This window comes from Pseudophryne corroboree, chromosome 8 (genome assembly GCF_028390025.1).
Source record: "Pseudophryne corroboree isolate aPseCor3 chromosome 8, aPseCor3.hap2, whole genome shotgun sequence".
NCBI classification, from domain to species: domain Eukaryota; kingdom Metazoa; phylum Chordata; class Amphibia; order Anura; family Myobatrachidae; genus Pseudophryne; species Pseudophryne corroboree.
In genome coordinates this window covers 213,097,110-213,122,287 of record NC_086451.1, presented here as the reverse complement: position 1 = coordinate 213,122,287, position 25,178 = coordinate 213,097,110, and positions in this window count along the sequence as shown.

Below are 25,178 nucleotides of genomic sequence, written 5' to 3'. Positions count from 1 at the left end.
GTGTGTTAGTAGTCTTGTGATCTTTGTAGTATTGTTTTTTCCCAGTTTGTAAACTTTTTTGTCCTTGTTTTTTTTTTTCAGTCTTTTGTCATTGTTTGTGAGTGAGTGAGCGTGTGTGTTGGCTGTGTGGTGTGTAGTAGGAGTAGTGGAGGAGTGTGTTTTGTGTTTTCATTTTTGTGTGTTTTATGTTGTTTGTCATGTCCGACTCAGAGGTCAGTGTGGTGGCGGAGGTTAGTGAGGTGGAGGCTGGTAGTGAGGTGGAGGCTGGTAGTGAGGTGGAGGCTGGTAGTGAGGTGGAGGGGGGTAGTGAGAGGGAGGAGGTTAGTGAGGAGGAGGAGGAGGGGGTGCCTGTTGCTGGATTTTCCAGTGATAGTGATGGTGTTGTGGCACCGCAGCCACGCACCACTACCAAGACTGGCAGGAATATAAAGTTCAGCTATGCTGAAAACATGGCGTTGGTGCGTGAGCTGATGAAGCACCATCGCCAATTGTTTGGTCAGGATGCTGCCAGGGTGTCCTCCCGCAGGAAGTCTGCCCTGTGGGGGCAAGTCATACTTGCTGTGAATAGTGAGGGTGTGGTGAGGCGGACTGAGGACACGTGCCGCAAGCGTTTCTATGATATTAAGCGGCGTGTCAAGGCCAAGATGGCCAAAGAGTCCAAATCTGCACGGAGAACCGGAGGTGGGCCACCTTTACGTGTAAGCTATCGGGACTGGGAGGAGCCTGTGCGGGCATTGATTCCTGGCGAAGTGGTGTCTGCTACTCATGTCCGGGATTCGGACCGACCCACGCAGGATGGTAAGTTTGTTTTGTAATATTGTTCTTAAAATGTCTGTAAAATTTAGTTAATTTCATTTTTAAAGTTTAAAGGATGATTTTTTTCTCACAAAACAGATTGCATGCCTATGCTCCCTTAAGGTGTGTTTGTGTTTTGAATGTTTTTTTTTCTTTTTTTGTTGCAATTTTTGGCGATAATGCTTGAACATGTGTGTTTGTTTAAAATCCACAAAAGGTTTTTGTTTTTTTAAAAAACAGAAAAGCGGGGAAATTTTTAAAACATTACATTTTAAAAATATTTGCAAGTACTCAATCTCTGCAATATCTGAGACCAAAAACTTATTTTAAATAAATTTATTGTGTGCCACATCAAGTACATTTTGATATTCAACTCAAAATCATGAATGTAGAAGCTCTTAAGCTTAAAAATTTGTTTTAAACAAAACCATATAGATGCTTACAGTACATTAATGGTTTTCAGTGGGTCATTTTTCCAAAAACATGGTAATAATGTTGGGGTCACTTTTTCCACAGTCACACAGACCAGCCGCCCAGACAGGCCTCACACAAGTCAGGATGATGCCGGTATTGCAGGTAAGTCTTCACTGTAGTCACATATTCTGAAAACACATAGAAGTACAAAATATTAAGTTTAAATTTTGCACCTAGGTTCTGCTTCTGGAAGCCGACCTCCTGTAAGGCGCCCATCACAGGGCTTGGGCCACTTACCCAGGAGGCCAACTAAGACACGGCGTCTTGGCTCTGATTCCGCACCTCCATCATCCCCACCCAGGCGAAGACTTTCGGCAGTGTCACCCCAGCCACCACTGGCACTATTGTCGAGTTCGCAGAGTGATGAGGCCAGATCACCTCAGTTATCTGGTGAGTAAAAACATAAATTAAACACATAAGCAATAATATACACAGTACACTTAAGATGTTGTTAGTTGGTTTGGAGTTTACATGTTTTGCTCAACAATCAATGTGATGTAACGTCTTCAATTGCTCAAGGTGCTTTAATAAAATTAGATAAGGTCTTAGTGGATGGTCTAGACAACCTATTTGTATGAAAACAACAGATTTGAGGATACATTAAGCACACACACGTTCACATTTTTAAAAAAATATGAATAAAATTAAATGTTGGACCGAAATAAAAAAACCATTAGAGTGTTCACACATCGCCCCTGTCCAGTATGTAGATGGCTTACTTGCTCCGCTCCTCTGGACTATACAGGTAAGTAGTCTATATCGTGGTGAGGGGAGGGAATCTAACAGTGTAATGGTGTGGAGGGAAGTTAGTTAAGTGAGGAATATGCAAATTTGGCAATGTTTGCGCCTGTGTTGGTTTTTTAAAATATAAAAATTATAAATTGTTAACGTTGAGAAAAACAAGTGCTAATAATGCAAAAATGTAGTATTAGGAATGTATTAATGTGTTGCATTAGCCAGGCCAAATTAAAAAAAATTACAACATTGCATGTTGCCTACCCCATACAGAGCACAACTTGATGTCCGCCGAGGACCAGCAGGGACCAGAACAAGAGCCATCCTTCACACTGCAACTTACAGCTGTTGATCCAAGCATGCCAATACAGTTGCAGGATATACCCCAACCATCCATCAGTCCCCAACTGGCACAAGCTCCGCCCCCAAGCCAAATTCCTGGCGATTTTTGGGCCAGTTGGACAAGCCAACAGGCCCAAAGCAATGCCACCCTGACCCAACATACACAACACCTTGCCAGTCTGCCCCATCATCTACCGCGTATTAGTCGCAACTCGGGCAGACTGATAGTACAAGTAGGGAGAATGGCTACCTCAATGGAGCAAATTAGGGCTGAAAACAGCCAAATGAATGCACATTTATCCCGCATTATAGATGAGCAACAGCGACATCAGCAGGCACTCGTTCAGATCATTCAACACAATCAAGTGGTGAATGAGGCCTTATCCAGGATTGTAGCCAGCCACACTGCTACAAACACTCAGCTGATTGCCAGTTTAAATAATTTGAGCAGCAATATTGCTATGATGGGAGCTCAGCAAGTTACCTCCAGCTCGGGGACCACGACCCCTGTTCAAACGCCAGTAACCTCCCCTGTCCGGCGTTCCTCAAGAGCACGTGCCAGTGAGCCAGCACCCAGCACACACAAGCGAAAAAAATAACACCAATCTTTTTGTGCAAATAAATACAAAAATTTGTTAAAAAAAAACATTCCTGTGTCCGTCTCCAAAATTTTTTAAGCTGGTCTGTATGTATGTAGTTATGTTTTTCAAGGGTAATGACTGTAAATGTTTTGTTAGCATCAACTAAGCACAATGGACACACCACTATAAACAACAAACAGTAAGTAACAGAACACACAATAGAAAGTAGAGCAAAGTGTTTAGTGAAGGATAATTACAGCATAATAAAACTTACCTGTAAAATATCGCAGGATCACTTCTTGACGTACCTGCCTCCCTACAATTGTACTCACACTGTCACCAGATGTATCTAACTCCTCTGCTTGCTGACTGCTTTCTCCCTCACCATGTGCCAGATGTTGACTTAAACACAGATTATGGAGAAAACAGCAGCAGAACACAATCCGAGTCACCTTTGAGGGACTATACAACAAAAGGCCACCAGATTTATCCAGACACCGAAAACGTGACTTCAGCACCCCAAAACATCTTTCTATCACATTCCGTGTAGCCTTATGTGCATGATTATAACTGTGTTCAGCAGGAGAATCAGGTTGGGACAATGGAGTAAGGAGCCAAGAGTAGCAGCCGTAACCCCCATCACCTGAAAAACATATATAGTCAACATTAGGACATATGTTAGATTATTCTATCACCTCCTCCAAAATCTAGGCTGTGGTTAAAAGACATACACACATAACATTTTCAACATACCCAACAGCCAGCCATCAGGCATTTGTCCCTCCTCAAATTTATCGAAGAGCGATGACTGACTGAGGATGAAGGAGTCATGGCAGGCACCAGGGTAACCTGCAACAACACTCATAATTTTTAAATTTGCATCACAGACCACCTGGACATTAGTTGATTGATCCATATGCCTATTAGTATATATATACTGGCGGCCCTTAGGTGATCTCAGCTGAACGTGTGTGCAATCTATGGCCCCCAGCACATTGGGCATGCCTGCAAGCTCATAGAAAGCTACCCTGACAGCACTCCACTCCGACTCCTCAGTAGGGAAGCAGATTGAGGCTTTAATGTGTGGCTCCAACACATCCAAAACCTGAGTGGACATTAAATAAGCTAAGGTGAGTGTCATGTTAGGTATTCTCTACAATACTGTGGTGTTTCAACTTACACAAGCAACACTTAGCCATAACCGCATATGTATTTTTAGACTCACCTGCATCAAAAATCTTGAAAAGGTGGGCTGTGAGATCCCAATGACGTCGCCTGCCACAGCCTGGAAGCTCCCAGTAGCCATAAAGTGTAACACAGCCAGGAGTTTGTGTAGGCCTGAGACAGAGCGAGAGCGTGCTGTCTCAGGGTCTATGCCCAGTTTGACAAGGTCATACAGGTGGAAAATGTTGTTTCTATTTAGGCGGAACATCTGTATGACCCTATCATCGGACAATGCATTTAAGTTTAAACGCCCTCTAAAAAACCGAGGCTGGCGCAGCCTCCGCGGTACCTGGACAACCTGTTGGCCATGTTCACTTACCTGGTCCTGATTCCTGGAAGCCTCATGGAGCAGTCTAACGTATCCCACAGCCAACAAAAAACCATTGCCACACACTACAGCCGCCATTTCAGAGTGAGAGTAGTTCAGAATGTGCCTGAAACACTTTTATAGGCCCAAAAAAACAGGTGTGAGTAATGGATAATTAAGTTCACATGTAAACGCGGTTTTCAAAGGCTGGCGCGTTTTTTTTTAGGAAAAAAATGCGATTCGTAATTTTTCGCGGCCACGAAATCATTTTCGCGGCAGCAAATGCAATTACGAATGGTTAGTAAATGACCGAGATTCATATCTAAACAGGCGTAATTTGACCGATGGTGTATTCATTCGTAATTTTGAACTTGGACTAGCAAAAAAATACGAATGACCTCATCACTGCCGTGATTAGTGTTTAGTAAATGACCGAGATGACACTTTGAAGAAAAAACGCCATCTCGGTCAAAATCGGGAGCTTAGTAAATATACCCCCTATGAGAGCAGGGAAGAGCCGTCCACCTGGGACTGAATGGATAGAACAGTGTGGGCTGCTTCTACTGTCCACGTTTAGTATCCCCCTCCCCTGTTACCTAGGAGCATTGCAGGGGGGCCCACAGATACCAAGCAGTGGATGAGAGGGCAGCCCTGAGTACCTGGTCAATACCCCGTGATGCGCCCGTTGGAAGGCGTGGGATCTTCCAATGGATCCGGCACAGAGGGGGGATTTTTCGGGTAAGATTCTCGCACCTCCGTGTGCTATCTCTGCCCTTATGCAATGCAGGATAGATTGTAATGTCCCAGTGCCGCTATGGTCAGGATCTCCGTGCCCATGTGCTGTTGCTGGAGTCGGACGTCGGATCGGGTGCTTCCCGTACCCAGTGTCTGACGTGTGCCCGTGTCACGTTCACCGCAGGGTGAAATCCTCAATATTATGGTGCCACTGCAGGTAAAGTCTCTCTATGTCTATAGCCGCTGTGGGAGATGGGCGCCGGGACGGGTGATTCCCGTACCACCGTATTAAGTGCGCGCCCACGTCCCGCTGTTAGATGGATGACATACGTTTCACAACATGCTTGTTCACATCCGTAGCGTAAAGGGGGCTGGTGTCTTATTTAAAGCTGAAGCTATAAACATTATAATTGATTGATTGAATATTCAATTAAGAAAATAGCTCCTAGGCACAGTCTCTCGAAAGAGCTTAACAGTAGCTAAATAAGCACTGATTAATTTCATTAATATTTCACATAGCTTAATTAATCCCAACAAGAAACCCTTTCCCTTTTTTTGCTTAGATAACAAATTCACTGGAAACTGGCATCACTTTGATGACCCAACTCCACTGGCAAAATACATGTGGTATTTATCCTACACTTATATCTTACTGGTGGAACACCATGAGGAAGGATGTACAGGATTACGTTAATTTTTGTCCACAGTGTACACAACATAAATCTCCTCGCCTGCCTCCTGCTGGGTTACTTCGTCCTTTGCCTATCCCTGTGAGACCCTGGACTCACATTTCCATGGACTTCATCACTGACTTGCCCTGTTCCAAGGGTTGCAACACCGTCTGGGTAATCGTTGACCGTTTTTCGAAGATGGCACACTTCGTGCCTTTGACTGGTCTACCGACAGCTCCAAAACTAGCTCTACTGTTCATCCAAGAACATTTTCGGTTGCATGGGTTGCCACAAGAAATAGTCTCTGACCGTGGGGTACAGTTCACCGCAAGGTTTTGGAAAGCACTCTGTTCGAATTTACAGATTAAACTTAAGTTTTCATCCGCTTATCATCCCCAAACGAATGGTCAAACGGAACGAGTCAATCAAGATCTAGAGACTTTCCTTCATCTTTATCTCTCCCCTTCACAGGACAACTGGGTGGAGTTGTTGCCTTGGGCGGAGTTTGCCCATAACCATTTGTTTCATTCTTCCACTGGGGAATCTCCATTCTTCGTCAAGTACGGGTTCCATCCACGTGTTCCAGAATTACCAAGTCTTCCGACAGAAGAGGTTCCAGCTGTAACGTCCACTCTACGACACTTTGGACAAATTTGGAGTAAGATTCATGCTAATCTTAAGAAGGTTTCAGTCCGGTACAAGTTGCCGCTCCTCAATACAAGGTTGGTGACAGGGTTTGGCTGTCCACACGTAATCTCTGGTTAAAGGTGCCCACCATGAAGTTTGCTCCAAGATTCATCGGTCCTTACCCTGTGCTACAAGTCCTGAATCCTGTGGTCTGTAAGCTGGGTTTGCCTTCTCACCTACGTATACCTAATGCCTTCCATGTTTCTCTTCTTCGTCCTCTCGTCCTTAATCGTTTTCATTCAAAGGCCTCTAGCCCCACCTCAATGGAGACTGAAACAGGGACAGACTTCGAGATCAAAACTATTCTAGACTCTCGTTACTATCACAAGTGTTTACAATATTTGGTGGAATGGAAGGGTTATGGACCTGAAGAAAGAAGTTGGATAAAGGCTTCTGAGGTCACCGCTCCCCGACTAATTTGGATCTTTCTTTCCAGACACCCAACTAAACCAGGAAAGTGTCCTGAGGCCACTCCTAGAGGAGGGGGTACTGTCATGCCGCCGCGGCCGCTGCGCTTACCCCTGCGGGTGCGCTGGGCTTCCTAGCGGCTGTCCCCGCTGGTGGTCCCCGGCTCCTGTTGCTCTATTGGCGCTGATCCCGGTGGATGTCCGGGGGACGGGCGTCGCGGGTGTGCCTGGCGTCCCCGGGGGTCAGATGGGCGGGTGACGTCATCGGCGCTCTCCGCCAATCGGAGAGAGGCGGGAAGTTTAAATTCAGACGCCGGGCAGAGCTCCGGTGCCTGAGTATCATCAATTCTGCTGTCAGAAGCTGTGATCTCCAGAGCTCCCACGTTCCTGCGGTCTCCGTGCCTCCAAGCACTTCCGTGCTTCAGAGCATCTCCGTGCCTCCAAGCATCTCTGTGCCTCCAAGCACCTTCGTGCCTCCAAGCACCTCCGTGCCTCCAAGCACTTCCGTGCCTCCAAGCACCTCCGTGCCTCCAAGCACCTCCGTGTCTCCAAGCATCTCCGTGCCTCCAAGCACCTCTGTGCCTCCAAGCACTTCTGTGCCTCCAAGCACCTCCGTGCCTCCAAGCACTTCCATGCCTCCAAGCATCTCCGTGCCTCCAAGCACTTCCGTGCCTCCAAGCACCTCCGTGCCTTCAAAGGCCTCTAGCCCCACCTCAATGGAGACTGAAACAGGGACAGACTTCGAGATCAAAACTATTCTAGACTCTCGTTACTATCACAAGTGTTTACAATATTTGGTGGAATGGAAGGGTTATGGACCTGAAGAAAGAAGTTGGATAAAGGCTTCTGAGGTCACCGCTCCCCGACTATTTCGGATCTTTCATTCCAGACACCCAACTAAACCAGGAAAGTGTCCTGAGGCCACTCCTAGAGGAGGGGGTACTGTCATGCCGCCGCGGCCGCTGCGCTTACCCCTGCGGGTGCGCTGGGCTTCCTGGCGGCTGTCCCCGCTGGTGGTCCCCGGCTCCTGTTGCTCTGTTGGCGCTGGTCCCGGCGGATGTCCGGGGGACGGGCGTCGCGGGTGTGCCTGGCGTCCCCGGGGGTCAGATGGGCGGGTGACGTCATCGGCGCTCTCCGCCAATCGGAGAGAGGCGGGAAGTTTATATTCAGACGCCGGGCAGAGCTCCGGTGCCTGAGTATCATCAATTCTGCTGTCAGAAGCTGTGATATCCAGAGCTCCCACGTTCCTGCGGTCTCCGTGCCTCCAAGCACTTCCGTGCTTCCAAGCATCTCCGTGCCTCCAAGCATCTCCGTGCCTCCAAGCACTTCCGTGCCTCCAAGCATCTCTGTGCCTCCAAGCACTTCCGTGCCTCCAAGCACCTCCGTGCCTCCAAGCACTTCCGTGCCTCCAAGCACCTCCGTGCCTCCAAGCACTTCCGTGCCTCCAAGCATCTCCGTGCCTCCAAGCACCTCCATGCCTCCAAGCACTTCTGTGCCTCCAAGCACCTCCGTGCCTCCAAGCACTTCCATGCCTCCAAGCATCTCCGTGCCTCCAAGCACTTCCGTGCCTCCAAGCACCTCCGTGCCTCCAAGCACCTCCGTGCTTCCAAGCACCTCCACGCACCTCCGTGCCTCAATACCTGTGCCCCCAGCACCTCAGTGCCTCCAGCACCTCAGTGCCTCAGCACTCAGCATCGCTGTGCCTCCGGCACCTCCGTGCTTCAATACCTGTGCCTCCGGCACTTCCGTGCCTCAATACCTGTGCCTCAATACCTGTGCCCCCAGCACATCAGTGCCTCCAGCACCTCTGTGCCTCATCACTCTGCATCGCTGTGCCTCCGGCACTTCCGTGCCTCAATACCTGTGCCTCCAGCATCTCAGTGCTTCAGCATTCAGCATCTTTACAAGTCTTGTCTTTCAGGAGACCTTTAAGCATTCCTCCATGCCTCCTGCCTGCCGTCTTAATCCTGTATGAGGAAGACCTACATCCGGCCATCTCTACTGCGACCCAGTAGCGGTTCCTCTTCCCGGTCACCGGAAGAAGCCCCGAGTCCACAACACTTTCCAATCAGGTCAGTGATAGCTATGAGTATGAATGCACAGGGAAGGGGAAGGACAGTGAAATTAGCGAAAAATCGGGGGGGGGGGGGGGGGGGGGAAGGTCTATAGACCATTAGTAGAACAAAGTGTGGTCGAAGTCTCATGGACTCGACGGACATCACAGAAGGCTCCATCTATGAAGACGGGGCCCACTGTGATGGAGGGGGTGGACTAGCAGTCCAACAAGTAGAAGGCACATAAAAAGTAGGCCAGCTTTTGAACCGGCAACATAACTTGAAATAACAGACATGAGCAAACACGGGTGGGGCTGGGTAGACCCCTATAGCAAAATGGGGCCAAAGACAACCTTGTCGTTAAGCAGAGAACTCAGTGAGTCACATAATTAAGAGAATGGGGAGCGGCCTAACATTACCCTTCTATAGGTTTAAAAAGTACTGGCTTAAACATTTGAAAACATGAAAGTCAGCATATCATAGCAATACTAGAAATCAGCCTAACGTGGTAAAGACAAAGATAAACACAGTATAGTAATCATTAAGCAACATAGGGTGAAGGGAATAAGTGTCTCCGGAACCTGAAAGAAAATAGATTAAACAAGTGCAGTAAAACATTTCAACAATGATGGGTACAGGTCACTCCAAGGAAGCCGTCTATGCAGTCGACCACTCAGCCTGTGGTGGACCGCGTGTTATCGGGCTACGAGTTTGACTGTGGGGGGGAGAGTCGGCAGAGGCCGAAATGATTCTAAGTCTCTGAAGGGAGTCCAGACCATCGCCTGGAGTTTTCCCCACCTGGGACCTTCTGTTGAACGAGAATTATAGTGAGAACGGGAAGCCCCACCTATAGAGAATCTTCCGATCCCGTAAGGCTTTAGTAACCAGCAACATTTCCCTTCTTTTTTTCAAAGTGGAGGGAGCCAGATCTTGGAACACAAGCAACTCGGATCCCTTGTACAAGACCGCCGGGACCGCCCGACATGCAGCCAGAACTTTCTTTTTGACGTGGAAGAAATGCATTCGTAAGACAATATCCCTTGGAGGTTGATCGGGGGGGGGGGGGGGGGGGGCTTCGCACGGAGGGCCCTGTGTGCTCTGTCCAGTAGGAATTGGTCCTCTGTAAGATCGGGCAGGAGGAGATCAAACAAGCCAAACAGGTAGTCTTGTAAAGCCGAATTATCAAAGGATTCCGGAACATTCTGTATCCGCTGGTTGCTCCATTTAGACCTGTTTTCCAAGTCCTCGACATGTTCCTGCAGCGACTCCACTTCAGAGCGCAAGTCGGACATCTCCTGGGTGATCACGTCTTGATAATTACATAGGTCATCCGTTTTATGCTCCAGGGCATCCATACGGGAACCCAAAGAGGAGAGGTCCAATCTCAGTTCCTGGATAGCTGCTCTCAGTTCAACCCTGAAAGTTGCTGCAATACGTTGGACAAGAGAATCCTACTGGTCAGAGTCAGCAGCAATGGGATCGTCCAACCTTAAGGGAGACGACGTGACGTTGGAATTGATCTTTGGCGAGGCGGGCTGTTGAGAGGAGTTTTTACCTCGTTTGGGGCTAAAGAATGAGGATGCAGCCCCCGTGGAGGGCCGACGTGTCCTATTGGCCATTTCAAAGCGGTCCGTTGAAGAAATAATTCACTGTGGAGGGTATAGTAACAGGGCCAGGGGTAGCCCGAGAAACAAGAAGCGTGTATATGACTACATAAATAAGCGGACAAAGGTGATAATAACAAAAAGGGCACCCAGCCGATCCGTGGGTACTAGACTGTCATACATGGCTCTTCATGTGAGGTTAGAGAGGATAACGTTAGCATTCACCTGTGGCCGTCAGAGGTAGCCCGCGGTTCAGATGCCACCATTAACCACAATGGATTTATAATAGACCCAAAACGAGCAGGAAGTCCCGACCAGCAGCGACTTCGAATTCAGGACTGGGTGTCCATGTGAGGTCCGCCCTGCCTACGAGGGGGATTCCGGTTGTAGTTACGTGTGACACACTATTGTAGAAATCTATGTGGCTCCAGTGGATGATGCCGGAGACAGGAGAGTGAAATAAGCATATGCAGGGGGAGACCTGTGTCGCCTGTATGTCAGGCTCCCAGTAAGCAGAGAGGGGGGTGAGGCAAGGCTCCCTGCCGGCAGCCAGCAGCACAGCATCACAAGGGCTCCACAGCCCAGGCCCCGCAGGGAGGTCACTTACTTTGATAGGGACGTCACCGCGTTGCTGTACGTCAACTAGTAGATCCCTGGAGAGTACAGAATAACAAGTGGGTCCTCCTCAGCAGGAGCAACAAATAGGAGAGGCTGCGTATAGCTCCCACACCAGCAGGATCCCTTCAGTGGGTCTGCATCACCAATCCAGGCTGCGGTCTCTGGGTCCAACGTAGGCCTCGACTTGCGGGGGCTCCCAGAAATACAGGGGACCATACAGTGCCGCTGTGGAGGGGGCACCTAGGCAGCAGGAGGGTTCCGGAGTGTAGCCATCGTCTGTGAGAGCAGGGAGAAGCGGCTGCTGTGAGGGCCGGGTGCCGCAAGATGGCCGCCGTCAGCGTGGATACCGGGGCTGGGAGGTCGCTGCCGCAGATCCTGAGGACACGGAGCCAAGGTCTAGGGTCTGCTGCCGCTTCTGATGCTCCGAAGTAGGTATGAGGCAGAGGGGGAGCAGGATGCGGGGTTGATGGAGGCCGCCGGGGATCTCTCTTCATCCGCGGGCCGGTCACGGAGCCCGCGCCCGGGCCGCTCTCAAACTCGAGGCCCCGGCCTCAGCACTAGATATAGGCCCCGAAGCAGAAACGCGATGGGGGACGTCTCACAAGTCTCCCCGGGCTCCGGGCACAGCGGGCAGCCGTGGGTGGGCGGAAAGGGGAAGGGCTATCAGGGAAAAGGGCACTTTAAAAGACGGGCCAGCAGGAGCTCACAGCAGGCACGTCTGTGCAGCTTGCCAGCTAGGCCACGCCCCCCAAACTTACCTTTCATGTATGATCCTCACTCAACTAAACATTGCAGGATTGTTGTGTTAGTTTGTTTTTAAGAAATTAATAAAAAAACAAAACATCACTTAATACACATGAAGGCATCACAATCAAACACATATGCAGCAGCATTTTTTTAAACCTTACAAAATAACATTGTAATGTGTCACTACATGCAGTGCCAGATTAAGGTCCAGATAGGCCTGGAGCTGAAAATCAGGAAGGGCCTATTTTGTGCCGCTGCAGCGGGTATGACATGCGTGTGGCGATATGAATATCGATGTATGTGCGTGATCTATATAGAGGGTGTGGCCTGTGTTGTGGTTTCTCCATGTTTCTATTAGTGTTCATCCTGCATACCTAGCCACTGTAATGCAGAGATAATTACAGTGACCACCATGTAATACAGAGAGCATTGCAGTAGCAGCCATATTATACAGAGAACATTGAAGTGAATAATATATAATACAGAGCGCATTTCAGTGACTGCTAGATAATACTGAGAGCAGCGCATAAGTCGCCATTGATAAAACAGCACCGTAGTGCCTGTCATGTTATACACCAAGCATCCAAATGACCTCCATACAATACAAAGAACATTCTAATAAGTCCCATATAAAAGCGAGAACTCCAACTACCACCATAAAATACAGAAGACATTACAGCCACACACCATGGCCTGTAGAATGAAATAAAACAGACAGCAAGTTTATCTATGGTATTAATCTATAATCAGTACTTATTGAAATTCACACTTTTCAGTGTTGGGCTCTGGCAGAGGCTCTGGTCAGGCACCATACTGGAAGAAACACCACACCAGGCACAGCTCTGCCACCTGCCTGCCCCTCTGTTCTTTACTCCCACCTATTTCCGCCTAGCTCCCTTTATACTGTATGAACCAGAGACAGTGGGGAAATGTACTATCCACGGCACCGCTGAAGAGTGATGATTATTGACCATCATCACCCTTCATTCATCACAACGCTGCAGCTCACTCCCAACCACCTTATCCTCCAACACCCGGGTCCATGCTCCAGCCATCCCCTGCATCCCAACACAGTGCCGTAGCTAGACATTTTTGTGCCCTGTGCAAACAGAGAATTGGTGTGCCACCCCCCCATATGTGCCCCCCCATATTCAAAACCGGGATAGCCTACCAAAAATAAGGGTCGTGACTTTGTGGGTAAGGTGAGTGGCCACAGAAAAGCACAAATTCACATTACACTACACAGTAGTGCCCATTATTCACATTACACCGCACAATAGTGTTCATTATTCACATTACACCACACACCAGACAGACCAAGTAGTTTAGCACACGCCTTTACTGCAGGCTCCTACATCGTCTGCTGGGGTGACACTTGCAGCCCCCTGTCTATGCCCTGTCCCCATTACTGCACCACCTAGCAGCTAGTACTGTGCAGCATGAGAAGCCAGACTACATACACCTCATGCACTAAAGAGGGAGCACCCACAGGACCGGCACATGCTACTGTAGATACACTAGATACACTCTTGTGGCATCCCAACAGAGACTGTATGTATATAACTGATACACAATGCTCCAGCAGTGCCAGTTACACAATTCCTCCTGCAGTGCCAGTTGCACAATGCCTCCAGAATAGCTTATTACACAATGCCCCCAGTAGTGCCGTATACACAATGGGGGTAATTCAGTGCTGATCGTTAGCAGTTGGGCAAAACCATGTGCACTGCAGGTGTGCAGATATAACATGAGCAGAGAGAGTTAGATTTGGGTGGATTATTTTGTTTATGTGCAGGGTTAATACTGGCTGCTTTATTTTTACACTGCAATTTAGATTTCAGTTTGTACACACCCCACCCAAATCTAACTCTCTCTGAACATGTTACATCTGCCCCCCTGCAGTGCACATGGCTTTGCCCAACTGCTAACAAATTTGCAGCAGCGATCAGGTCAGAATTAGGCCCAATGTACCCAGTAGTGCTAGTTACACAATGCTCCCAGTAGTGCCGATTACACAATGCTCCCAGTAGTGCCGATTACACAATGCTCCCAGTAGTGCCGGTTACACAATGCTCCCAGTAGTGCCAGTTACACAATGCTCCCAGTAGTGCCAGTTGCACAATGCTCCCAATAGTGCCAGATACACAATGCGCCCTGTGTAATGCTCAACTCTGCTGCTGCTGTCACCGATTCATATGTATAAGGGGATGGGAGGAGAGCACAGTGCGTGTCTCTCGTGCCTCTCACTGAGTCAGTGCGTCACTTCTCTGGTAGCCATCTGAAATATGGCACCAGCTTGTGAGCCAATCAGGAGCTGCCACTGCCAGTCAGAGAGCTCGGCCGGAGACCTGGACACAGTGAGAGGAAGGAGAGATGCGCGCTGTGCTGTCCTCCCCTCAGTCATGGGAAGCGGCGGCAGCAGGGCAGGCTGCAGACATTCTGATACGCCGTTCCTGATGATGTCATTTTAGAAAAAATCTTCAGGAACGACGTTCCAGGGTTTTACAACGCCCTGGCTAAAAACAAAACAAAAAGAGAGAAAGAGGAAGAGAGAAAGACAGAGAGAGAGAGAGAGAGAGAGAGAGAGAGAGGGAGAAAGGGGGTAATTCAGATCTGATTGCTAGGCAGCAATTTTTGCTGTCCTGCGATCAGATAGTCGCCGCCTACAAGGGGAGTGTATTTTTGCTGTGCAAGTGTGCAACGCATATGTAGTAGAGCTGCACAAACTGATTTTGTGCAGTCTCTGCGCAGCCCAGGACTTATGTTGTGTTCACAAGGTGACATTTTTTTTTGCGATTTTGACTATAAAATCAAAATCCAAAAGTTAGTGCAAAACCTTGCGATCCCGATGTGCAGTTGGTATCGCAAGCCTAGATAGACTGTGCAGACAAGTCAATTTTGACTATCTCGTAGAAAAGTTAGCCAAAATCGTACAAAGCCAGTATCGCAAGCACAGTTACCTATGCTTGCGATACCAACCTAGTCCCTATCGCATAGTGAGAATCGTAGGTTTAGCATGAATCTCACCTTGTGTACACACCTCAGCCGCTGCGATCACATCAGCCTGTTTGGGACCGGATTTGACGCTTGCGTTTTTCCAGACACTCCCTGAAAATGGTCAGTTGCCACCCACAAACACCCTCTTATTTTCAATCTCCTTGCGAACACCCGTGCGAATGGATCTTTTGCACAAACCCGTCGCTGACCGGCGATGCCCTTTGCAGCCATCCATTGCACCTGTGCATTGTGGTGCATATGCCTGCGCAGATTGGATCTGATCGCCCGCTGGGCAAAAACGCACAGCAGCGATCAGATCTGAATGACCCCCAAAGAGAGAGGGAGAGACAGGGAGAGAGAGGGGAAAGGGAGGGATAGGGAATATAGAGAGAGAGGGAGGGGAGAGAGCAGCACTGGATGAGGTAGAACAAAGGGGAAAAAGCACAAAACACACACTTGAAGTGGGGAAAGTAAGTAGGGGGATAAAGGAAAAGTGCAGGCTACTGTATGCACACTTACCTAAGTTGTGAGTGGGATCCGCACTGGGTGAGGAAGCAGAGATTCCTTTTTGAAGGTGGAGCCAACACAGCAGGGCGCAGGAGTGACTGACTCCAGGGATGCTGTCTTCTGGCAGCCTCATGACATCAGGAGCACTGAGTCTGAAAATGCCTCCTCCAGCATTTCCAAACGTCACTGGGTTGTAGCAGGCGGGAGTTGTATAGTCCGCAGCTCCAGCCTTCAGCAGGCTAGGGGTGCTAGTGTCCACGATGGCAGCCTCTGGGGGAGGGGGGTGGCAGTGGAGTTTTGTGTCCGCAGCCTCTGCTGGCAGTGGAAGAGGGTGTTCGGTCCAGCAACAGATGGGGGCAGGGGGCGGGGTTTCGGCCGGTGAGGGGCAAAGCTTTGGGAAGTCTGGGGCAGAGCTTCAGAGTGCTTCGTGGGTACATAGGATTTCTCCTGCTGATCGGGGGGTGAGGAGGGGAGGGGAGCTAGGTTGTTGGCATTAGTAGAGAGTCGGTGACAGGATATTGTTTTCACCTGTCAACACTAGCTACAGAGCACTGCAGGGGGGCCTGTGGGCCTATTTTCATGGGCGGGCCTGGAGCTGCACCTCCACCCGCCCCATTATTAATCTGGCCCTGAATACGTGCATTACATTATTGTTGTTATAAAAAATATATCTCTTATGTCCTAGGGGATACTGGTAATCCATTTAGTACCATGGGTATAGATGGGTCCACTTGGAGCCATAGGCACTATAGAAGTTTGATAATGTGTACTGGCTCCTCCCTCTAAGCCCCTCCTACCAGACTCAGTTTAGAAAATGTGCCCGACGGAGCCAGTCACATCTCTGGAAGCTCCTGAAGAGTTTTCTGCATTTATTTTTAAAGTTTGTTATTTTCAGGCATGACTGGATGGCACTAGCCTGCCTGCTTTGTGGGACTTAGGGAGGGAATGGCCCAACCCCACTAAGGGTTAATGGTCCCATTCCCTGCTGACAGGATGCTAGCTCCTGAGGGAACAATTCACAAGCCCCACCACAGTGAGCGTACATTCCCGCAGCACGCCGCCACCCCTAACAGAGCCAGAAGATAGAAGAGTGGCTAGCAGGTCACCAGCCATTATGGCGGCATTAGGGTATGGAGACGCACAGCTTCTAACGGGGCTGACTGAGTCTCCAGACTTAGGGGGTCATTCCAAGTTGATCACTAGCTACCGTTGTTTGCTGCGTAGCGATCAGTGAAAAAAACGGCTAATCTGCGCATGCGTATGCACCGCAATGTGCACGCGCATCGTATGGGTACGAAGTCCTTTGTGGTTTTGCACTGGTTCTAGTGACGATTCCAATCGCACAGCCGAACACAAGGAGATTGACAGGAAGTGGGAGTTTCTGGGTGGCAACTGACCGTTTTCTGGAAGTGTTTGGAAAAACGCAGGCGTGGCCGGGCGTGGCCGGGCGTTTGCTGGGCGGGTATCTGACGTCATTACCATGTCATTCGTCGCAGCAATCATCGCACAGAATAAGTAACTACAGGGCTAGTCTTGTTCTGCACAAAATATGTTTGCTTCCGCGCAGCTGCACAGGCGTTCGCACTTCTGCAAAGCGAAAATACACTCCCCCGTGGGTGGCGACTATGCGTTTGCACAGCTGCTAAAAGTAGATAGCGAGCGATCAACTCAGAATTAGGGCCTTAGTACACAGTATGTATACACAGTACCCACACTGGCATTGCAGCTTAAAAGGGGGTGTCATGTCTGAGGATTCTTGTGGATCCGGATTTGGGGAAGATGATTCTGGTGCACTTGGATCTCTGAATAACAAACGAGCGGGACGGATGAAGGTCTTGCGCATTTATTACTTGGAATAGTTTAACAGAGTTTGCCAAAGACAGTTGAATAGAGATACTACTGTAGGTTAGCAGGTGGCTGAGGAAACCGGAACCGTGACCCAGTACTTTAAGGAGGAATTCCGAAGGCTGGTTACTGCGGCGTCCAGAACAGGTAGCTGGGTAGGACACGGGAACAGAGTCAGCAGTCTGCGTAAGGCTATATCAGGAGGCTTGGGTAATGTGCTGTAACAAGAACCTGACACTGGAGACGCTGCGGGAGCACAGAGAACTAGCTTCACAGATACTGTGAAAGACGTTGCACTGGCAAATTCCCTCCTCCAGGCCTTCTTGTCTTATAGCAGCTGCTCAGAGCTAATTGGCCACAGGGAAGTGATAAATTGGTGAAGACAGGCTTTTTGCCCACATCCAAGATGGCCACCGGGAACACAGCCCAGCCTGTTCACAGAAGCCCTGGCTCCACAACAGCACTGCTAACCCCTGCCAGAGGAGCATGCTGCCAGTCTGCTGAGCTGCCAACCAGTGCCCCTGCCTGTCCTCCAGGCACACCCCCTGGCCGGCGCCAGCTGCCCGCACCTCCGCCAGCTGGACCTCTCCAAAGGGACTGGACAGGTAAGAGCCGGCTCCCCTGCACAGTCTCCCGCCGAACCATGACATTACCCCCCCCCTCTTTAGAGTGGCCCCTGGACACAATTTAGGCTTCTCTGGATGTTCAGAATGAAATTTGCGAACTAATGCAGGGGCATGAACATCTGTTGCGTACTCCCAGGACCATTCCTCCGGACCATATCCTTTCCAGTCCAATAGGTACTGTAACCGACCATAATGAATTCGCGAGTCAAGTACCTTTTTAACCTCAAACTCTATTCCACTCTGGGTGAGTACTTTGGGTGGTCGTGGTAACAGTCTCCAAAATCGGTTCAAAACTAAAGGTTTTAGCAAGGAAACATGGAAAGAAGAAGGAATTTTGAGGTAAGGGGGTAGTTTGAGTTTATAAACCACTGGATTAATTATTCCCACAATTGGAAAAGGACCTATAAAGCGGGGGGCAAACTTCATTGAAGGTACTTGTAAGCGTAAATTCTTTGTAGAAAGACAAACTTGGTCTCCTACCTTGAGACTAGGAATTTTTCTTCGTTTTTTATCAGCCCATTTCTTGTAACGAAGAGAAGCCTTTTGAAGATTGGTATGAACCTGATTCCAAATGTTCAAAAAACGCTTAAGGGAAGTTTCCACTACTGGTAAGTCGAGTGCCGGTAGACTTTGAAATGCTGGAACTTTAGGATGGGCTCCATAAACAATGAGGAAGGGTGTAAGCCCAGTAGAAGAATGGTAAGTATTGTTGTGGGCAAACTCAGCCCAAGGTAAATGTTCTACCCAATCATCCTGAGAAGAGGAAAGGTGAATGCGTAGAAAGGTCTCCAAATCTTGATTAACTCGTTCCGTGGAACCGTTGGACTGTGGATGATAGGCTGTGGAATACTGCAATTTGATTTGTAAAGCTGTGCAAAGGGATTTCCAGAACTTTGCTACAAATTGCACCCCTCGATCAGACACTATTTCGGTGGGAAGACCGTGAAGCCTGAAAATCTCGGAAATGAAATGATGGGCCAATTCAGACGCTGTTGGTAATTTCTTCAATGGTACAAAGTGGGCCATTTTGGAGAACTGGTCTATCACCAACCAGATTGTAGTGTAGCCTCTAGAACAGAGGTTCTCAAACTCGGTCCTCGGGGGCACACACAGTGCATGTTTTGCAGGTCTCCTCACAGAATCGCAAGTGAAATAATTAGCTCCACCTGTGGACCTTTTAAAATGTGTCAGTGAGTAATTAATACACCTGTGCACCTGCTGGGTTACCTGCAAAACATGCACTGTGTGTGCCCACGAGGACCGAGTTTGAGAACCTCTGCTCTAGAAGATGGTAAATCTGTTATGAAGTCCATTGATAAATGGGACCACGGTTGAAAGGGTACAGAAAGAGGCAGTAACTTCCCAGCTGGAGGTTGCCGAGAGACCTTGTGTTGGGCGCACTTAACGTAGGAGGAAATGAAGACTGTCACATCTGCTTTCAGCGTGGACCACCAATAGGATCTTTGTAGAAGTTCCATTGTCTTGTGAACACCTGGATGACCTGAAAATCGGGAAGTGTGAGCCCAAGATATGAGTTTCTTCCGTAGTTGGGGAGTGACAAAAGTTTTCCCTGCAGGAGGTTGTAGACGAGTGGAGGCAAAAACTTTTGCATTTAGGACGGGGTGTGTTTGAGGAGGTTTTTCAGATTCAATGGAGGTAGTGTACCTTGACACAGTGGCGTGTGGTGAGGTCAGTGGCTGGTGAGGCACTGCAGCCATAATGTTTGCCGAATCCTGACGATGACCCCTGCCGCCAATGCCCGCTGCCTGCCTGCTCATTATACTTGTGATATAGTGTACATTTTCATAGAAAAAATAATAATAATTAGTGTTTGGGACTGGGAAGGGAGTGGGAGGAGGACATGAATGCAATTTTGATGGCCAGGGCTTCCACTAACTTAACAGTACCGTGGATGCTGCGCTATTAAGTTAATGAAAGTCCTGGACAACAAAATAGCCAGCAGTGGATGACAGGGAGAGGGTGACGGCAGAGAGAGGGTGACAGCAGTGGGTGACAGGGAGTGGGTGACACCAGGGAGAGGATGACAGGAAAAGCGTCACGCCAGGAATGGCGTGACACCAGGGAGAGGGTCGCCAGGGAGAGGGTGGCAGCAGTGGGTGATGCCAGGGAGAAGGTGATGGGGAGGGTGATGCCAGGGAGAGGGTAACAGCAGTGGGTGATGCCAGAGAGAGGGTGACAGCAGTGGGTGATGCCAGGGAGAGGGTGGCAGTAGTGGGTGATGCCAGGGAGAGGGTGACGGGGAGGGTGATGCCAGGGAGGGGGTGACAGCAGAGAGAGGGTGACAGGGAGGGTGACGCCAGAGAGAGGGTGACAGCAGTGGGTGACGCCAGGGAGAGGGTGACGTCAGAGAGAGGGTGACAGCAGTGGGTAATGCCAGGAATAGGGTGACGCCAGGGAGAGGGTGACAGCAGTAGGTGACGCCAGGGAGAGGGTGGCAGCAGTGGGTGATGCCAGGGAGAGGGTGATGCCAGGAAGAGGTTGACAGCAGTGGGTGATGCCAGGGAGAGGGTGGCAGCAGTGGGTGATGCCAGGGAGAGGATGACGGGGACAGTGACGCCAGAGAGAGGGTGACAGCAGTGGGTGACACCAGGGAGAGGGTGACGCCAGAGAGAAGGTGACAGCAGTGGGTGATGCCAGGGAGAGGGTGACAGCAGTGGGTGACGCCAGGGAGAGGGTGGCAGCAGTGGGTGATGCCAGGGAGAGGGTGACACCAGGAAGAGGGTGACAGCAGTGGGTGACGCCGGGGGACTAGTGGGTGGGCGGACGGAGGCAAAACACTTTAATCCCTGAGTGTGGCTCCCTGCTGGAGGCATATGTACTTTTTAAAAAAGGATGGGTCCCCGGGAACACTAGGAATGGCTACAGGTTTAAAATTAATAAACCCACCTGATAGAGATAGGGCAATACACAAATCATAGTGTATGTAGTGTATGTAGCTAGCTTAGTTGGAGATAATAGGGGGGGGGGGGGGCAGAGGAGCGTGTAACAGAGTGTGGTTACCAGGGGCACTGCATGTCCACACTATCTGACCCCAGGGACTCACCACCACCTCGGCTGTAGTGTATGAAGCAGCTCCTAGTAAGCATGAATGCAGTACAGGCAGGGGAGTTACAGCAGGAAGCAGCCCTCCTCATCACCGGAGACCAGCAGGAGCAGTCAGGACATCTGCACTCCCGGGCATCACAGCAGCACGTCATCCACGTCGGTGTCCCGTCGACAGTTCTCCACGCTGGGTAATGATAGCAATGCCAGGTCACCCAGCAGATGCATGAGGCAGCGGGCGGCAGATGCAGGAAGACTCCGGTCCCCAGCTCGCGGTATAGACGCAGCCGCGTCCCCTGCAGATTTGAGGTACCGGCATATTGCAGGGCAGTAGGCCACACCCCCGGCTTTGCAATATACACGGCCACTAGAGGTAGGGGAGGGAGGGGTCACCACGTCCTCCTCAGCCAGCTGACAGCCACAGGTTTAATGAATGATGTCTCCCTCGCCCGATTGGCTCCTCCTTCACTGTTGTAGTCCTCTCTGCAGCGGACAAGGGAGACATCATTCATTAAACTTAAAGCCAATCGAAGTGGAGCGCGTTCCTGGGGACACACCCTTTTTTAAAAACCGAGTCCCTGCTCCTCAAGATCGAGGTTACTGCGCCAGGGGACAGAGTGACACAGGAGGGGGAGGCGGAAGTCTCCACATGGCGCACATGAAGGTGGAACCCGTCGGGGTAATGGAGGACGTGGAGGAGAGGGAGGTGAGCACTTATGCCGCATCTTATGGGTGATTGGACCAGTGGATCCAGCCCTGGATCCGCTGTCCAATCACATCTGCCCCTATCAAAGCAGCACTTATACTAGTGCCGCTTTGACGAGTTTTTCAATGGGCTTTTACAGCCCAGTGCTTGGCCCCGCCCCCCGCTTTAATCTCATTCCCATTCACAACAGGCGGCACTGTTATCTGTGCCTCCTAAACTCTTTTTAGGTCTTAAAATGAATACAATAATATAACGAAGATACTTATGACACAGAATATGTGTCATAAGTATCTTCCTTGTATTATTTTACTCATTAATGACAGGGTAGGCACTGACTCCCCTGCCTCCCCTGACTGCACGTCCCTGCCGTGACAGAGCATCTGCTTTTAGATTCTGTGAACTGGGCCAATAAGTCAGGATGAACGAAAAGTGGGAGAAGAACACGGTCCAACGAGCAAGACGCGGACTCAGACATTAGAGATCTTTCAGGAAGGTTAAGTTCCGATGATCTGTATAAATGGTAATAGGGAAGTTAGCTCCTTCCAGGAGGTATTGCCATTCCTCTAGGGCTAGCTTGACTGCCAACACTCCTACTCCCCGATAGTGTAGTTCTTCTCGGCGTGGAGAAACTTCTTCGAGAAGTAACCACAAGGATGGAACTTATGATCTTCGTACCTTTGAGAAAATACCGCTCCTACCGCTTCCGAGGAGGCGTCCACTTTGAGGAAAAAGGGTTTATTTATATCTGGTTGCCTTAATACTGGTGCTGATATGAATGCTTGTTTAAGCAGATGGAAAGCGGACTCTGCTTCTGGGGACCAATGAGATGGGTCTGCTCCTTTTCGAGTAAGAGCGGTGATGGGGGCTACCAAGGCGGAGAATCCTCTAATAAATTTTCGATAGTAGTTAGAGAACCCTAGAAAACGCTGCACCGCTTTAAGAGAGGAAGGTCTTGACCAATTCAATATGGATTGTACTTTCTCCGGATCCATCTGTAATCCGGAACCTGAAATTATATACCCTAGAAAGGGAATTGAAACCTGCTCGAATATGCATTTCTCTAGCTTGCAATACAGATGATTCTCCCGTAGTCTACGTAGAACCTCTAGAATGTGTAGTTGATATGTGCCAAGGTCTGGGAAGAAGATTAAGATGTCGTCCAGATAGACCACGACAGATTGATATAGAAGGTCTCGGAAAATTTAATTGACGACATTTTAGAATACGGCAGGGGCGTTACTCAGACCAAATGGCATAACGAGATATTCAAAATTACCATCCCTGGTATTGAACGCGGTTTTCCATTCGTCGCCTGCTCGTAGCCTGATGAGATTGTAGGCTCCTCTTAGGTCTAGTTTGGAGAAGATGGTCGCTCCCTTGACGCGATCAAATAATTCGGAAATGAGGGGTAGAGGGTAACGATTTTTTACCGTGATGTTATTCAGGCCCCGGTAATCTATACAAGGTCTTAACCCCCCATCTTTTTTCTGGACAAAGAAGAACCCAGCTCCGGCTGGTGAGGTAGATGACCGAATGAACCCCTTGTCCAAGTTTTCTCGGATATACTCGGACATAGCCTTAGTTTATGGAATTGATAAAGGGTAGGTCCGACCTCTGGGTGGATCTTTCCCTGGTTCGAGGTCTATAGAACAGTCCCATTTCCTATGGGGTGGCAAGATATCTGCTCCCTGTTTACTGAAGACGTCGGAGAAGGAAGCGTACTGAGACGGAATCTGCAGGGGTGATGTGACAAGGGTTTCATTGAGTGGTTTGATAAACGGCAAACAAGAGGTCAAACAAGTCTTCCCCCAGGATAAGATTTGCATGGAGTGCCAATCAATATGCGGGTTATGCCTACTAAACCTAGGGTAACCCAGCACAATTTCATGTGATGCCTTGGGTATAACTAAAAGTTCCAATTGCTCTTTATGAAGAGCACCGATACCAACTGCAATAGGATGAGTCCGTTGAGAAATTAGTCCACCAGGAATACGGCTTCCATCAACTGCAGATAACGAAATGGAACGGGACAAATCTCGCACAGGGATCTGAAGCTGCTGGACCAGATGGGCTGTGATGAAATTCTCTGCTGCTCCTGTATCTAAAAGAGAGAGAGAATGGACTTAGTACCTTGCGAGCGTTCAATAGTGACTGGTAGAGTAGGTTCAGAGGATTTTGGAGACCGAGACGAGACTCCTAACTGGTGTCTCCTAGCCCAGTTAGGCGCGGGAGTTTCCCAGACGCTGTGGGCATGATGCCACCATGTGTCCCAGTGCCCCACAGTAAAAACACAAATTTTCTCACCACCATTTCTGGCGCTCCTCAGGAGTAAGTCAGGCCCGGTTCAGCTGCATGGGTTCGTCAGGAGAATCTACTGCTAGCGGAGGGGGTGCCAGAGGTACAGGGTGGAAATGAAAGCGATCGCCCTTGCTTTTTTTCGGCCTGCCTCTCCCGGAATCGTAGTTACATAATGAAATGAGGTCATCCAGTTTTGGTGGTAAGTCCCGAGTCGCTAGATCATCCTTCAAATGGTCAGAAAGGCCACTCCAAAACGCTGCAACCAAAGCTTCCTTATTCCATTGTAGTTCAGACGCGTATGTTTGAAACTGAATGATATACTGGCCGACTGGCCAATTCCCTTGGCATAGACGCATAATCTCAATGGATGCTGATGTCGAGCGTCCCGGTTCATCAAAGATCTTCCTAAAAGTGGCTAGGACATTTGGATAGTTACTCAGCAGAGCATCATCTCTTTCCCAGAGCGGTGAGACCCATTCCAGGGCTGCCCCTGAGAGTAAGGAGACTATGTACGCCACCTTCGCCTTTTGCGTTTTGAAATTGGCTGACTGTAACGTAAAGTGCACATCGCACAGATTAAGGAATCCACGACAGAGTTTAGAGTTCCCGTCGAACTTGTTGGGGGTTGGCAAACGGAGAGAGGATGGTGATGACCCCAATGACGCCAGGACGGGCTGAGAAACTTGTGACTCCGGTCGACGGGCAGGAGTAGTATTCGTTAGAGAAGCTTGGATGGAATCCTGCCAAGTGGATATCTCTTGGAGGCACTGCGCCAAATGTCACTGTGAATTTTCCAATCCCTCCAGACGCCTCGCTATGCTGTGCAGGAGATCCGAGCCAGAATCCTGTCCAGTTCCTGGATCCATGTGGCCAGTGCAAACTGTCACGTCTGAGGATTCTTGTGGATCCAGATTTGGGGAAGATGATTCTGGTGCACTTGGATCTCTGAATAACAAACGAGCGGGACGGATGAAGGTCTTGCGCATTTATTACTTGGAATAGTTTAACTGAGTTCGCCAAAGACAGTTGAAAAGAGATACTACTGTAGGTTAGCAGATGGCTGAGGATACCAGAACCATGACCCAGTACTTTAAGGAGGAATTCCGAAGGCTGGTTACTGCGGCTCCAGAACAGGTAGCTGGGTAGGACACGGGA